The following is a 13,452-nucleotide window of genomic DNA, read 5'->3' on the forward strand; positions in this document are numbered from 1 at the left end:
GAAACCCTGTCTCCAAAAAAAAAAAAAAAAAAAAAAAAAAAAAACTTCAATGACCTGTACTATTCACTGTTTACCTGGGTACTGCTCTCAAAATTTGAATTAAAGCTTTTTGCTTCAAGTCTCATGCATTCATGCATTCTTCTAAATTCCATGCACAACACAGAATATACAGAATGCTCTTCCAGTTAACCCATTTATATGGACAGGTCTTTTTTTTTTTTTTTTTTTTGAGACGGAGTCTTGCTCGGTCGCCCGGGCTGGAGTGCAGTGGCCTGATCTCAGCTCACTGCAAGCTCCGCCTCCCGCGTTTACGCCATTCTCCTGCCTCAGCCTCCCGAGTAGCTGGGACTACAGGCGCCAGCCACCTCGCCCGGCTAGCTTTTTTGTATTTTTCAGTAGAGACGGGGTTTCACCGTGTTAGCCAGGATGGTCTCAAACTCCTGACCTCGTGATCCGCCCGTCTCAGCCTCCCAAAGTGCCGGGATTACAGGCTTGAGCCACCGCGCCCGGCCTATATGGACAGGTCTTAATACAATGAGTGGCATTTGTAATCAAAGTACAAAGTCTATTTTAGCTAAAGAGCTCTTCCTTACAAGCAAAATACAAGAGATTTTTACTGTACAATGTACTTTTTCTGTATGTTTTTTGGTGGCAATTCTAGCCCTCCACATACACCACAGGCTTGAGGACGTCTCTCAAATACTCATATTTTAAGGGGTGTTTACGTATTCTGCAGTCCTCACGTACTATCCTGCTTGCTATGGGGGCAACCAAACCACCAGGGGAACGCAAGGACACATTAAAAATGGAGTAAGGTGAATTATACTCTAAATATGTATCAAGTAGTCATCACGACTCTGTCTGGATAAGTTGCCTTATTATTCCCTAAGTTAAATATGCAAAAGAAAAATGGCACAGAGAAGTTGAGACAAAGCGTTAGAATGGTAAGAGGCTTTAGAGCTTATCTGACCCAGTGGTTTTCAAACTGTTTATGGAGCCCTAGAGGTTCTTTAGGGCTCTGAGCTGGGGAAGCAGACCAAACTGTCAAAATTCAACGTGCCAAATTTACTACACTGATTTCTTTCAAAAGCACTAGTAAGAATGTTTGGGTTCTGTACTGATGATGAAATATTTTAAATAAAATTAGTAACTTAAGTTTAAAGGCATAGTAAGAAAGAAAATCAAAATTAGTTACAACAATCCCTTAATATTGAAATAATTGAGTTTCCGGCCAGTCAAGGTGCCTAATGCTTATAATCCCAGCACCTTGGGAGGCCAAGGTGGGCAGATCGCTTAAGGTCAGGAGTTTGAGACCAGCCTGGCCAACAGGGTGAAACCCCATCTCTACTAAAAATATAAAAATTAGCCGGGCGTAGTGGTGTGCACCTGTAACCCCAGCTATTCAGGAGGCTGAGGCATGAGACTCAAACCTAGGAGGCACAGGATGCAGTGAGCCAAGACTGCGCCATTGCACTCTAGCCTGGGCGACAGAGTGCGACTCTGTCTCAAAAAGACAAAAAAGAAAGAAACACTGAGTTTCCAAATCAGTAACTGGGAGCTGAATTCCTAGAATTGTGCCCAGCACACAGTAGGGCAAAATATGTATTTGTTGAATGAACTATGAATGAATAGGATGCATTAACTTTTTAAGAAAACCCAACATAAAAGGGCAAGATCAAAGCAGTACAAAGTCAAGACACCCAGAAGGCATTACTATAATAAGCTGTATGATTAATGACCCAAATTTTCTATCTACTAATTGTACATAGGAAATTGTGAAGTATCAAAAACCTCAAATTGACTAAATGTCCTAAACAAGCTATATAACAAATGCTAAAATGTTCACACAAATGAAAACTATGCATTAAAAAACACTTTAAACATCAAGATAATGCACATGTATTTACATGAAATGCTCACATTTTTGTTAATGATGATGTAGATCTTTGTGAATTTATCTAATACAAGTATGTGCTTAGTAAAAGTTTAGTTCATCAACTCTGATCCAAACTGTATACTGCTGTTCAAGTATTCAGGGACCTGACGTTAGTAAACTACATGGGGGATCACATGGCTAACAAGTGGGTGTGGGATCCCCATTTCAATTCAGCCTATATGTACTGTTGCCTATATGTACTGTTGCCTCAATTATGACAACTGAAAAATTCCACTGTCCAAGACTGTCCCTAAGGCTTACTGTGCCACAGTCCTCTTATCACACAATATCATCCCTACCTTTCTTCTCTAATGAAAGCAGTTTCTCTGGGAGTACTGCCCCTCCTTCCTCCTTCTCACACCCATCACTTCCTCCAAATTCTGACTTGAAACTCACTACCTGCAGCAAGACTGGCTCCACCCTGTTTGGATGACTGCTGTGGTCCTCTGCATCTGGGAGCAGGTGCTCCATATTTAAAAACAGAGCTGTCTTTTATGCGATGTTTTACTGTCTTGAACTAGTCTCTGTCTCACAGGTATATGGTTTTCTGTTAGATTCTGACCCTCCAAGGAGACTGTAAAATCAAAGACCAACGAGTGAGTTCTATGCTCTTTCTGAACCTCACCGTAATTGATTCAGTTTGATGCACAGAGTATGGTGTTCAATAAATATTTAGAAAGTAAAATCTACAATGTTATGCTATAGGACCAGTCAAAACCACAATGTATTGATCATTCAAGTTTTGTCTTCTTAATTGATATGTACTTTTAGGGAGAATTAGTCCACAATTTACTGAAATTAAATGGAAAAGGAAGATGAGTAAGTAGCTGCAGTATCTGGATTTTATTTATTTATTTTTGGCAGGGGGAAGTTTGGGCTAAGCTGAACCAGGAGCACACCAAATCTGTTTGGGGCAGGGTCCACCTCCACTTGCTCCTTTCTGAAGGGCCACTGTCATTGCTGTCACCTTGGGTCACTGTACCCAGGCTTAAGCAGGGATTTTCATCCCAGGCAATACGTTCTGAGGGCAAAGTACAGAAAGAAGATGGTCTCACTGGCTTTCTCTCATTTCTGTCCAAAGTATTTGTGACCAACAAACTGGGCCTCTGACTTTATTTACAATGCCACACACTTTAGGTACCTGGAAATAAAAGCTTTCCCCAAAAGTCAAAAAGCTAAATGCTTGGACACTGTGGCAGCTAGTGGAGTTCTTGTTTAAGTGCCCAAAAAGGTCCAGGAAAGAGATTATGCTTTGCATATGAAAGGAAGCAGGATTTAGCCTCACCCACCCAGTGCTCTTCTCTCACCCAGTGGGAGGCAGGGCCAGAAACGAGAATGCTCTATTTTCAGGTCAGAGAAGCAAACTGGTGCCAGGTCTCCAGGCGTCTCCAGTGAAAAAGGACAGATCCTGAGGTTATCTTTCCTCTGGGTCCATTAACCTGAAAAGTCTCCTGTTATAGGCCTGTTTGTCCAGAGGGAGCCCAGCCTCCCAAGGAAGGCCATCTAGATAGACAGTGCTGACACTGCAGCAGAAAAGGACTCTGGATGGCCTGTGGAAATGAACACCCCGAACACCATTAGGCAGGACATGGTGCCACTTTTCTGACTGTAGATTTTATTAACAGAACCTCGGGAATAACTTCAGGATGAGAGAAATCACCATTCACTTTTTCAAAGAATCTGGACCTCTAACCTAAAAACAGTAAATCGTCTTAAAACAGCTCTACACCTTGTTGTGTTAGGTCCTATTGCTCCTTGTCCTAATTACACGATACAAACAGAAAACAAACCGCAAGGTAAAAAAGCAAAACTTCCACAATGCGATGCTTGCCCAAGTCGTCTGTTGTCCTCCAGGTGCCTTGAAAACCACTGGGGCAGTGGGAGAAGGCTGGGAATCACAAACCTCTTTTCCTGGAGTTACTTATTTTTTGACACCACTTGAATGGAATCCTAAAATGTCAAAGCTGTAGGGGACCTTCAGCTTATCCACTAGCTCAAGCCCATCATTTTAGAAATGAAAACACTGGTGTCCAGAGAGATAAAGTGCCTTGGACATAGAGACACACTGCTAGTTAAAGGCTGGGTCAGGACCCACACTTCCTACCTCTGATCCCAATGTGTTTTCTTTTCTCTGCACGGTTTTCAAACCTTGTATTTAGTAGCAGAATCCTTTTCCCAAAAGAAATCTTGGACAAACCTTATAGGCACAGCAAATGAGAAGTGGAAATGCTCTGGCTAAAGGGCGACTCAAGGTCCAGGGCCCTGAGGGCTCCCCCCTACCAAGAGTCTGTGGGGTTTCTTAGAACTGCATCTGAAAATGACTCCTCCACATGCACTTCTTCTTTATACTCTCCTGTCCCATTCATCTCAAAATGCCATAGGGATGTATGCAGTAGAAACACGCAAGCATATAATGACAATACTGAAAATGAGAAAAACAGGGTAAAAAGTTACTCATATTGTAATTACCCTAACTTAACCATTTTTGACATTTTTATATTTTGTTTTCATTTTTTTCTTCTAAGTATATTTATTTCACAAATTTGGAAACAATTTTCTTTCCTGTTCTACTGAGTTAACATTGAATATATGTATTTTTAACACATTAAACTTTTTTAATACTCCTGAGGATTTCAAGATGTTCTTTTTGATAAATGGCTACCTTCTAAAATATGTCACAACATTTCAACATTTTATCAACTGAAGGGAAAAAATTTTTTTAATGAGGATAGTATTAACCACAGGGGAAGAAAACCAAAAAGCTACTAATAGAGAGGAGACAGAATGGGGGAAGAGGCAAAGCCAGGCCATGAGAAGAGGATGTGCTGCTGACTCAGAGGCAGGGAGAAAACACCAGGGAGAAAGATAGACACCAAGGAAATTCTTGGTGGAAATAAAGTCTTCCAGAATCATGACTCTAGAAAGTGAACTCTTTCTATCATTATCAGAAGTCTGATATGTATAATAAACCTGTATAGGCTTAACTCATCTAATATTGCTTTTATATACACACCCATATAACACACTCAGAGGCTAACCACACCTTTCTATTACTGAATCAGTTTTGCCCCCCAGTATTCCTGGGGAGAACCACAGGCTAAATTTTGACACTTAGCTGTAATAAGGTTAAGCAGGACTCTGGGACAAAGCCCTCTGTCTGGTTTCCAGGCTAGTTTCTGGCTTTGTGTTCTGTATTGTGTCACTGAACCCAGCAGCACCTTGAGAAACTACTGATTCACATGTTCACAAAGAGCTCATTAAACTTAAACGTAATGCAATTTTTTTCAAGTGGTGCTAAACTAGACAATTAAGGAAGACAAAAACAGGTAACAGAAAAATAGCCTCTCCATTTTCTATGTATTCTCTCAATACCTCAATTTATTTTATTTCTTTCACAGCTTTGAGGAAAACCTCATTAAGGGAAGATATCAAGTTGTAAACTAAAATAAAGGACAGAGGCAATGTGGCTGCCCAATGCTCAGAAACTCCCTCCCTCTGCAGAAGTCTGCATCTCTCCCAGTCCATTCGTACATGTCAAAAACATCTGCAGGTCCATTTACACAGCCTCCTTATTCAGAACAAGGGGATTTAAACACAGGTGCTTCAGTGGGACCACCTGGGAAGATGCTGCAGAGCTGCCCAGGTGCCAAGGTCCTGTAACCTCTCAAATTCTTCCAGGGAATGCAAATCAGGCTGGATGGACACATAACATGAAGTGAGTCCCGCTCCAGAACACAGCTCTTGTGAGTGGCTGCCAGGCTGGGTGGTCTCTGCTTCCTGTGGTTTCTCATCTGGCATATGTCAAAGGAAGAAGATCCCTTATTCTCCAATCCTCATCCTCACAAACTTCCAGAGCACACCCTGGAGACCTCCATCCCTATATAAAGGAGGAGGCCACTTCCCAGGATGCACAGTGGTGAAGTGGTGAAGGGCTGGTCTGGTCTAGTCACTGCCTTCCTGAGAATCTAGGATGCTAGCACATGAGTGCTGAAAAAACAGTCTCTGAGATGCTTGATCTCTTGCCTCATGCACCCCCTACCCCTACCTGGTTCCACTGGGCTCAACACAGGGTTTGTTCTATTCCAGAACGTTTAACCTGTAAGGATGCTAGGTTTAACCTTCCCCTCAGCTAAATGAGCTCTCTAGAGCATACAAAACAGTGATCTCCTGTTTAGAGATCTAGTGAATAAATACCAATGAAGTGGACATCTGACATCTGTATTCTCTGAGAGATCAAACTAACACTTGATGTGTGCATACGGCACAAGCTCACTACCCCCAACATCTATGAACAACATCTATACACTAGGTAACACACAGACTGGGACCTGGGTACAAGGATCACTTCAATCTCCAGGTCTTCCTCCCCAGAAGCAGCGGGAGACACAGAGGTGCTAGTCACATTTCAGAAGCAGCCCATGAACCCAGCCCTCAGAACAATCTGTCTTCTCACTCCCCAGATGGAGGGCTTGCTTCCCTAGCTGGGGAGTGACAAGCTTAATCCCGCTTTGTGCGGGAAGATGACAAGATTACCACACAGACAACCAATCCAGAGTAGAAACAGCTTTCTTTTTTTCTGAGAAGTCTTATCAAGGAAACCAGTTCTTATACACAAAAAGCTTTGCTTTCTAAAAATCTTCCTCTAGTCATCGTAACCAACTCATCATCCATGACCCACCCAGCCCAATCCCTCTGACAGAGGCAGTAGGTCAGCATGGTCCAGAAAACATGAATTCTGCTGTATCTAACTGCTTGTAATTCACACAGCCTTACTTACCACCATCCACCTCTACTAACCACAAGGGCTTCCCCCATTATGCAACTGCATGAGTGGCCAATCGTTTCGCCACCCCCGTGCAGTGCTGACAGGATGTGCCTCTCTAGCAGAAAGGCAAGGCACCTCCCAGCACCTCCTGCAGCTCAGCTCCTGACATGTCTAAAGACACTTCTTGTTATAGAATCATGACATTTTATTCTTTTTATTGTGCTATATTTTAAACGAACAAAATTACACAGAATGTAACAAATACCTGTGTACCCACTGCTCAACTTTAGCAAATCTTAGTATTGTGCCGTATTTGCTTCAAAATTTTTTTTTGTAAAGAAACAAAATATTCCACATACAGGTGAAATACCTTTGTATTCCCCCTCCTCATTCCATCTTTTTTCTACCTTTCTCAGAGGCAACCACTACCACTATCCTAAAGCTAGTACTTACTATTATTATTATTATTATTATTATTAGAGATGGAGTCCTGCTCTGTTGCCCAGACCAGAGTACAGTGGCGTGATCTCGGCTCACTGCAACCTCCCAGGTTCAAGAAATTCTCATGCCTCAGGCTCCCAAGTACCTGGGATTACAAGCACCTGCCACCACACCTGGCTAATTTTTGTATTTTTAGTAGAGATAAGGTTGTGCCGTGTTGGCCAGACTGGTCTTGAACTCCTGGCCTCAAGTGATCTGCTTCCCAAAGTGTTGGGGCAGGTGTGAGCTACCATGCCCGCCATATTTATTATTTTATAACATTTTAAATTCTTATATGAATATATACACACACACAATGTATATATCAATACATTATATACATAAACATTATATATAAAATACATACACAATGCATATCAATACATTATATATAAAATATATAATACTGCTTGCATTTTAAAATTATATATAAAAGGTATACCATCCGTATTGTTATGTACTTGCATTTTTTGCTTACTTTAAAAAAACACTTATTCTTAAATTTCAAATATATGCAGAAGTAGAAAGATTGTTATAATTAACCCACCCCCATGTACTCATCATCCAGCCTCATGATCCATTTTATCTGTATTTAGATTCATATCTATCCCCTACCCACTTATCCCCCTCCTGACCCTCCAATTACTCTGAAACAAATCTCATACATGCAAAAAGTTTAAAGGTCTCGTGCCTGTTGAGAGTTGGCTTTCTAAAAAGAAGCCAAGGCAGAAGGGGGAAGGAAGGACCCAAGTACACAACCTCAAGCACCCTAGACATTATGGCTCAAATCATAAACAGATGGATCAAACAGGCAAAGAGGAATGCCAGCTGTAGTCTGGCCCAGTAGTCTGAGTGTGAGCTGCTCCTTTCCCATTGAATCTGCGGCAGGGAAGGGGGTCATCATCCCTGACCCTTTCCATCGCCCACTACCTTCAACCCCAGGTCAGATTTTTTATCTCTGAATCCTTGCACCACCCAAGATAATATCCTCATCACATAGAAACCCCATCTTCACCCTCCTTTATATACTCAATACCTGAACTGCATCTCTTGATAAATTCACACACACAGGTCAGCAGTTGCTAATGTTTACCAAGTGCTTTCTTTATGCCAAACATTTTTTTTTCATGCCTCCTGTTGCAAATTAACTCATTTTACAGATGAGGAAACTGTGGCACAGTAGAGTTAAATAATTCCTCCAAGGCCAATAGCCAATAAATAAAACCACATATTAGACCCAGATGAACTGGCTCCAAGGCCCATGTAATAACTCACAAGGCCTCCTTAACAAAAGGACCAGTTCCATGGAATATAAAGAAGCCACACACTCATTTGAGGTGGTTTGGAGGCAATCAAAATTCTGCCAGCAAGTATGTGATATAAATCTGGGTAACTGAGCCAGACTGAAGGTTGTCTGTGGATTGTTCTGTGCAATTGGTTCTCAGCTTTTTACCTTTTTTTTTTTAATTGACTTCTTTGCAAGAAAAGTAAAAAATAGTACGAAGGTAGACAAAAGCCATTCATTAGTCCAGTTTCTCCCCTCAACTTTACCCTCAACAGCCACTTACAACAGGGAACCAAAAAAGAGTAGATCATGCTCTTAATGCCTGAAAACACGTGACCTTCATCTTGAGAATGTGGTAGCGCCATGTCAAAGAGCTTCATTGTACTGCATGCACAAAAGGGAGCAGAATTATAATGACCTAAGTATTTGACCTTCATGTAGCAAATGCATCAAAGCTTGGCTCCCTAACAATTTTTTGTCATTTATAGTAGAAACTGTTTTTTATGCAGGAAATGCCATTTTTCTTTCAAGGACAAAACTCAGAATTTTACTCAGCGGTTTTTTAAGTTGCATATATCTTAAGTGCTACGTTCTTGATAATAAACATAAAATCTTTTTGCTTTTTTTTTTAAATCAGCAGATAAGACAAATCCTTCTCTTCTATTTGCCAATGTCACAAACACACAACACACACACACACACAGACACACTCATACCCACATTCCCTCTCTCTCTAGTGCACGAGTGAAATTTCTTATCCAAAGGAGGCTAAGGATTTTTCACTGTGATCACACTGTTTACTTGTAATTTATAAATGAGAATAAACACTACTGCCTCAATGTCTCATTTTATTTATCCAATCAGTATTTATGGAGCACTGAGTATCCAGCACTATGCTTAATGCTAAAATATACCAGTCGACAAGATGCTCCTCAGTTTTGTGTATTTTGGGTATTGAGAAGAATTTCCTCTTTTGCTTAAATTCCTGGCTTTTGAACCCTCAATTAAGAAGATATCTTCCAGCTGAACTTTTACTTGCTCATGGAAAAAAAAAAATTTACAAGTGGTGGCAACTGGGTAGACAAGACACAAGTAAAAACTGTAATATACTAACATACGATTTCGCAAGATTTTAAAAAGTTTTACAGAGCACACATAAACCATTTAAAGGTCCAGCTTCATTCTTGGTAAAGTGGCAATCTCTCCATATACCCCTCCAAAAGAAAGGGAAAAAATACTTAGGTGTCCACCAGGAAGTTGACGTTTTCTTCACTGTACCCAGCTTCTCTACATTTACAAGGGTCAGGCAGGATGACCTGAAAAAACCCCGCCGGTTGACACCGGCAGATCACTAGTTCAAACGGAGTGCCAGCCTTCTCTATTACCATGTGCTTCACTTGTCTTTGGTATGTCTCACTGTCTAAATATGGGAAGGGGGAGGGATTTCCGCAGGTCCCATCCTGACCCAGGTGCACAAAAAGGCAGCTGCAGCCATATTATGGTGCCTCAAATAATGCAATGCACAGTGGGTTAGGGGAGAGACAGAAATTACTCAAGAATTATGTGAGATAAAACTAGTTTTAGAAAAGAGCATAGTTGCTATTATATGGTAAAGTATTATATTTTTGTATTAATTTTTTCAGACTGCTAAAATGCCACAGGCTTCGTGGGCAGTCTCTCAGATATGGAGAAACTGGCTGTTGACCTCTCCTGTTCCCCAGTTACACCTTACTTATCCTCTGTCATGCTGTTGGTCATGGTCTGCTTCCAACAACAAATTTAAGGCAGCTGGGACTACACTTTGCTAATCTCTGTAGTCCCCATAGCACCTAGCACCGTATCTAAAACAAACTCAGTGCTCACTAATATTTTTTATTTTTACTTAAATTAAGGAGGCTTTCCCTGGTGTGATACAATGTGAAACACACAGCACTACCCAACTAAGAAGGCTGAACCTGAGTCTAATCAAGCCTCTAGAGTTAATTTCCAGTTTCAGGAAATTCAGGTGATAGAGGAACCAGATAATGACACCACAAGAAAACAGATATATCCAGAATGTGGGACATTCTGCAGGACAACTGACCCAGTTTCTGCAACAAGTCAATGGCATGGAAAAAGGCGGGGGGGGGGGGCGCGGGGGGGGCGGATAGAGCAGGGAACAGCCCTTGATTAAGAGACATAATATCCAAATGCCACATGTGAATCCTGAGTCTAACAAAACCATAAAGAACATTTATTTTGTATAAGGGAGAAATTTTTAAAATTATACTGTGGGCATTAGGTGATACAACAAAATATGGTTAGGTGTGATAATGACTCTGGTCAGGTAAGCCTATGTCTGTGTTCTTCTGTACACACTGAAATATTCAGAGGTGAAATATCTGAAGCCTGGGAATTGCTTTGAAGTCCTCAGAGAGGAAAGGGGGGGAAAATGTCAAGAGAAAAAAAAAAAAACAAAGTGTTTTCAAAGATTATAGGATAATTGAGAAAGCAGAAAAAACCTGGACCAACACTAGCTTGTCTTCACGCAAATCCTCACCTCTTTTCCTCCCTCCATCTCCTAGAAAATAAAACCCAGAATTGCATATGGATTGCGGGGTAGGCAATTGTAGACCAGAGGTGGAAATGACCAAGTGTATAAGTCAGGGCCCTAAACAGCAATACTCCATTTATCTGGAGATGGCTTGGTAACCTAAATCATCCAGAACACAGACTGGCACCTTCCACACTGTGCTGGTCCAGATCACCACCATTTGGACTTTACAGACTAAATTCCAACATGCAGAGACAGTGTCTGTCTTGCTTGCCCCTATTTCCCCCAGGTGCCCATCACATAAAACACACTCAAATGAATGTGAGTAAATGTACTCACAATCCTAACTACCTCAGTCTTCTGAAAACCAGTTGATTTGGAAAATATTGATGGTTCATGATGATAAAGTAAGTTCCAGACTTAAGAAAGCAGTATAATACATTTTAGAAAAACTACTATAAAATGTCTAAAATAAATAGGCTTAGACATTTATACATGTTAAACAAAAAGAAAAAACTCTCTATGGAATGAAAAGCAATAAAGGAACCGAAAGCCCAAGATTATTTTTTGCATTCTAATCAATTAATTAACAACCTTTTGGTAATGACTGGTTGAGAAGGAGTACAATGACCCTTGGTGGCAGAGAGAGAAAACAGGAAGAAAGGGCAGCAGAGTTTGAGAAGGTCTAATATAGTTTTTCCTTCTTCCCTTAAAAAGCTTAAAAAAAAATACTTAAAGCGAAACATGTTGCAAAGAGTTAGTTATAGAGAGAAGTGGTAAGACTTATGCATGAGTTGAGACAACTTAGAAAAAGGAGGGTAGAACTAAACGATCCAACAAGGACAGGCCTCCGCACAAGATCACGAGAAAATTAACATAAAAGGATAGGCAAAGCTTCCTTCTACGACTTCCTCCCACTCCAAAGCACAGAAGTTCAGGTGATCTCACTACATACAAATACCCAACAGCTCCCTCGAGCAGCCAGGTCTGCAATACTACCCTAGCCACCTCAAATGTTCAAATTCCCTTGAAAGTCTCACAGCCACAAATACATACCTCAGGCACTGCCTCCTCACTCACCAGTCTAATGCAGTCTCTCTTTACCCACTTATCCCACTCTACTCTTACCCAACACCCTCTCTGTCCTCTCAAGATTGTCCCTTATTCCCCATTTTCACCATTCTGCCTTCTTCCCTTCTTTCTCTTCCAGCCTGCTCTTCCCTGTTTCTGCCTTCTTTGTACCCTCCTCTTCACACCTTTCTCACTCTTTGTTCCACAGTTGTCCCCAGTATTACTTGTGCCCTCTAAAACCTTCCTCATCCACCAGACCTTCCCCTTTCCATGCTATACCTAGAAGCCTGTTTCTCTGAAACCACTTGTAGTCCAGACAAAACCTGAGGAAACTATCTTCTCTCAGGAAGGGGCAACATAGAGTTTAGACCAATACAGTAGAAAAGAACTGGCCATGTTTAAAAACATTTTAAGACCTTCGAGGATGACCTGGAAGTAGTAAGAAGGTCCCCAAAGCATCAAGTGGGTTTTTTCTATTTCAGGGCCAAAAGTACAGAATTTATATAACCAAGCAAATGTATCTGAATCAAATTCAGAGTCAGTATTTCTAATCTTTTCATCACAGGTTCACCATTAAGGACAAAGGAATTTATGGAGGAAAAAGATCTTTCACTGGCTTATTATCTAAATTCCTATCAGAGGTACTTAAAGACAATACTTTATTCATAAAAAACCAGAACAACACATAAAAAGTAGATACCTTACTTAATATCTCCTGTCAGAAAAAAAAAAAAGGTGTTAAAAAAAGATTATAAAATAATTCTGCTGGAGAGGTTTTACTATAAAGCAAAAATATTAGCTAACTAAAGTTTTTACCTGCTCCTAATCCTTTCTGAAAAGAGAATATTTGCGTACAATATTATCATCCTTTGACTTCACAATTACAACAAAGTTCAACATAGTGTCTAAGACATAAAAAGAAAAAAAAAAGGCAAACAAAAAACCTCCCCCTAAACTGACACCCCAAACTACCAGACCTCTCCCTACTGGTAGTGCTCCCTTCCCTTACTTGAATCCACTGTGGCTCAGATCTTAAGAGCCCCAGAGGAAGAAGGCACCTGAAAATTACACAACCCTCATTCTCAATCTTACCTGCCCTTCCTACAGAACTGAACTGGGAGATGGTCTCAGATGGGTCCTCTATAATCCAGAGGGCAATTTCCATCTCTCTTAAGAATGCTGTCTTCTGCTTCCTCCTCAGTCCACCACCCTCTGATTGTTGCTGGTGATCACCACACTACCGCCACCACCAATAGTAATAGATCATTTAAAATTTACTTTTTGCTAGGAACTAAGCTAAGCACTTAATATACATAGCCTCAGCTTAATCCTCGACTAGGATTTACCTGTGAAAAATGGGGACAGAGAGAGGTTACAGAACT

The 13,452-nt window shown here is 40.9% G+C and overlaps 1 protein-coding gene across 1 annotated transcript in view; it reads right to left on the reverse strand.

The window, feature by feature from the left end:
* The window catches only part of FOXO3 (forkhead box O3), a 128,173-nt gene that overhangs the window by 42,858 nt on the left and 71,863 nt on the right, over positions 1–13,452 (reverse strand). The window lies entirely within an intron of this gene.

This window comes from Rhinopithecus roxellana, chromosome 4 (assembly GCF_007565055.1).
Source record: "Rhinopithecus roxellana isolate Shanxi Qingling chromosome 4, ASM756505v1, whole genome shotgun sequence".
NCBI classification, from domain to species: Eukaryota; Metazoa; Chordata; class Mammalia; order Primates; family Cercopithecidae; genus Rhinopithecus; species Rhinopithecus roxellana.